At 46.1% G+C, this 4,287-nt stretch overlaps 1 pseudogene across 1 annotated transcript; it reads left to right on the top strand.

Annotated features, from left to right (window-relative positions):
- The first annotated feature begins 441 nt into the window (after positions 1-441).
- On the top strand, positions 442-2,668 carry LOC134485027 (sperm motility kinase Y-like; annotated as a pseudogene). Its single transcript, XR_015646174.1, has one exon. The product of XR_015646174.1 is annotated as a sperm motility kinase Y-like (transcript).
- Positions 2,669-4,287: the final 1,619 nt, after the last annotated feature.

The following is a 4,287-nucleotide window of genomic DNA, read 5'->3' as shown; positions in this document are numbered from 1 at the left end:
ATGGAGTTTTCCCTTAAGTGTTGGCTTTTTATATTTGTTTGTTTTGTCTTATACTAATTCTTCCTCCTCTCGTTTCTTTCATCTGTTTTTTTTTTTCTTCAATGAACATCTATTCATAGTATTGACCATCTTTGGCCGCCCAATCCTATTGTAGTATGACGATTTTTATTTTCATCATTGCATTTAGTATGTGTGTGCTCTTGGCTTTCTCTTTTGGGGATGGTCATTTGGGTGGCTTTTACTTATGATTCTTCATATTTTCCCCCTTTTCATAATTTTACTCTATTTTTCTAGTCTAGTCTTTTCTTTGTTTTTATTTTTTTTTTCTTTTTCTTTTGTTTGTTTCTTTTAGGTTCCACATGTGTAATTTTAGCTCCTATATTGCTCCATCTTTTTCATTATTTGATTCCATTTTTGTTATTTTTAGGTAGCATTAGTACTGATAAAATGCCTACAGAGACTGAGGAGGAGTTACCAACCCCTACACCCGAGCCCAGTATCTCTGAGGAGGGCAACTTCCATTCCCAATACCAAGTATTGGGGACAATTGGGCAAGGGGGCAACGCCAAAGTCCTCCTGGCCCACCACCGGCTCACAGGAACCCCGGTGGCTGTCAAATTTCTGCAAAAGGACAAGCAGTGGTTCCAGCCAGCCATGATGGAAGCAAACATAATGAGAAAGATCAACCACCCCAACATAGTGTCTCTCATACAAGTTATTGAAAAGGAAACGAGAATATACCTCATAATGGAGCTGGTGGAAGGCCAAGAACTCTACCAGTACATCAGAGAGTCAGGGCACATAGAGGAGGATGAGGCCCGGCAAATATTTGAACAGATATTGTCAGCAGTGAGCTACTGCCATGGAAAGGGGATTGTTCACCGAGACCTCAAACTGGACAATATAATGATTGATAAAAACAAAAAGGTCAAAGTCATCGACTTTGGGCTTAGCACCCAATTTCAACCTGGAAAAATGCTAAACCACCACTGCGGCACGTACTCCTTTGGTTCCCCTGAACTCCTCCTTGGCCATCGGTATGACGGGCCGAAGAATGATATGTGGATTATAGGAGTGGTCTTGTACTGTATGGTAGTGGGAAAGCTCCCATTTGATTCAGTGATCATCCAAGAACTGCAAAGACAAGTAGTGGCAGGGGTATATCCTGCTCCCTGTGGGGTTTCAAAAGAACTGGAGGACCTCCTTAGTAAATTACTGAGGGTAAATCCCAACTTTAGACCAACAGCAAGAAAGGCGATGAAACACCCTTGGTTCAAAGAACACTGGACGGATTGATAGGTCCCTATGAAGAAATGCTTCCCCTCACACCAGACCCAGCCATTTTGGATGCCATGAAAAGCATTGGATTCCAAGCCTCTGTAGTAAAACACTCTTTAAAACAAAGAAAATATAATGAGGAAATGGCAACTTATTTCTTTCTACAAAAGCAGGCTCTCCAGGGGGATGGCTGCACAGCCCAGGCACAGCAAGTGAGTCCCGTTGCAGCCCCATTTCCTAGCCTTGATCCTGCTGCTGCTTTTAGATTAGAACCAAAGAGGAGTGGAAGCCTGCCAGTCCTTGGCACCTTGAGGGTGTCATCCTCCCACGGTCACGTATCTCACTATGGCCAGAATGCTCATCCAAAAGGAGGCAAAAGATCCACTGTGGCTGGTCGTCTCAGGCCTCTACCGATGACACCTACACAGGACCACTATCACAAATGTGCCATGAGTGTCCCATGCATTCAAACAACAAGCATCTTCAGTGAGAAGAGTAGCAATAAGGAAATCAAAGAAGACAACCCACTCTCCCACACAGCCCCATTAGAGGATAAGCCCATCCCCAGCAGGGTCCGGCACAGAGGTTTTAAGGGGTGGACCAGGAATATAGCAAATGCCCTGATAAAGCTGTGTTGCTGCTTGCCAAGGAGAAAGAAACCTCGCCTGGGGCAGAACAGAATCTCCCCCCAGAAATGAGCCACAGGGAGAGTCCAGATAACAAGCAGCAGGCACAGCCCAGCTACCTTTGTGCTTTGTCCTTTTCAGTTTGCTCTATGCTGGTCCTTCCTCTGTCTCTGGTTTCCATTTTCCCCACAATTCTTACCTTGTATCTGCTCTAAGTTCTTTATGAGGTTTCCCCAACACCAAGCCTTCTCCCTCTTCTTGATTTCTCCTCTTCCCAGCAGGGACCCAATAGGATTGATGAGTTCCCCACTCTACAGAGTTTTCTAGTTGGCCCATCCCTTCAGATGGACTCCAGCTCCCCCTTAGGCCAATAGCTCCCACAGGGTGAGGACAAGAGGTTCATGGGCTCATGGCCTCCTCCAGGGTCTACTGATCTTTTCACAAGTGGTCAACAATCACAAGTGCTGCAGAACACAGTCTTATGTTTTCAAATGTAACATACCATTCCATTAAGCCTCAAAACTAATTAACAAGGTTTGTCATTGAATAAGTATCAACAACCTAGTTTGTTGGTTATAGTTGATGGTCAGAATCCTGCATGCATGCCTATTGTTTTTCATACTGGTTTTTTTTCCTAAGACCTAGTGATCTATTGAATTTTATAGGTAGTAGTTCTAAATGGTTTGTTTCAAAGACCTCAACTGAGAAGTAGAAAAAAGAAGTTATAATATAGTAAGGGAAATCAAAGCCCCAAATGGTAAGCTAAGAATTCTACCTCACTGTCTTTTTTGCTTGGAATAAATTGTCTTGTCTATTTCACAGTGTCATCTGGAAATTCTTTCATGTCCTCAGTTTAAACAGTAGGTGATTTCAGACACATGGCAATGGAAAACACACCAGCAGAAACTACAGCAGCAACAGGAGTAGCAACAATAGCAGAAGCAGCATTAGGCACAGCAGCAGCAGGAGGAGGAGAACGAGGAGGGTAGGAGGAGGAGGAGGAGGAGGACGATGAAGAGAGGAGGAGAAAGAAGAGGAGGAGGAGGAAGAGAAGGAAGAGGAGGAGAAAGAGGAGGATGAACAGCAGGGGGAAGATTTTGATTCCCTGTCCCCGTGAGAATTGCTGATGACTACTTCTGGACACAGATATCATGCTGAGAACTGTTTATCAAAATGATTTAACAGAATATTAATTTTCATAGAAGACATGTCAATGTTCCTGAGGGCATGCAGCCCTGGAAAAGAGAGCCAGATGGCAGAGGCAAGCAGTGTGGAATGTTCTTACTGAGGAAGACCTTCTCAAAGCTGATGAAGTAATAGGTATGAAGGAGCATTTCATGGGAGTCACGGTCCCATGCCCCTGTGTCAGGGCACACAGAGCTCCTAGCCTTGCATCCTGCGTGAGAGGGGACCTGGAATATTCCCTGATCCCAACAGGGTCCTGGATTGCATGGTTCCCCCTCAGTCATGGTCCTCCCTGTGCCTCATGGGGTCCGCAGCTTCTACGGGCTGAATTTATATCAGTGATTAACTGGAGCTGGACCACAACCACACCACAGGCAAGCCCTGGGCACTGAGGACATTAAGAGCAGCAGACAACATCTCCTCCGCTGCTTCTGACTCTGCTCCACAAGCCAAGGCAGCTCCCACACAGCAGGCATCCAGCCTAACTCCCAGCAGGGAGAGTGTGAGATGCCTGTGGATGAGCTCACAGGGACTACAGGATTCTGTGGGAAGACATCTGGTAGCTTCTGGAGCAGCTGCAGCAGCCAGGACACATGAACTACAGTGGAGGTGAGCTATAGGAACAGATAGCAAAGAGCCTGATCTGGCCAATGCTGATCTGAATCCCTGAGTCCAGGCTGGAATAGTCACTCAGGGCTATTAGAGTGAAGGCCAGCCAAGGGCATACAATGTGTCACTAACATTCTCAAAGTCTTGTCCAGAAAAAAAAACACTGGCCTTGACCACTAAAGTTGAGTACAGACTCATGGGCTACAGGATAGCAGATTGAACTGAATCTCAATTCCCATGAGTATGACCTCTGGCTGCTCCCTAGGCTCAGTATAGATGAGCATGAGAAGGCACCATTGCTGTGTTTGCAGGAGTAGCAGAGAGCTCGGAATACATGACCCACTCCTAACCCAGACTGGAGCCACTCTGGGGAGGAGATGGCATCATTTGAGAGATGGGCTTATGCGGGACACTGTGCTCTGGTTTGTGGCACATACAGCTCCTGTCTTTCTTGCTGACAGTTCAGATCCTCAGCTGGCCTCATCACGGACAGTCCCATGAGGAGTGGGTGTTTGGTTCCTGCTTCCCAGTTAGGGCAGGAACAAGCCCAGATGCAGTGAGTAAGGACAGTGCTTCTGTCTTGACCCAG

This window comes from Rattus norvegicus, chromosome 1, assembly GCF_021556685.1.
Source record: "Rattus norvegicus strain SHRSP/BbbUtx chromosome 1, alternate assembly SHRSP_T2T, whole genome shotgun sequence".
NCBI lineage: Eukaryota > Metazoa > Chordata > Mammalia > Rodentia > Muridae > Rattus > Rattus norvegicus.
Note: the sequence above shows the minus strand (reverse complement) of the source record. Positions and strands in the feature narration are given on the sequence as shown.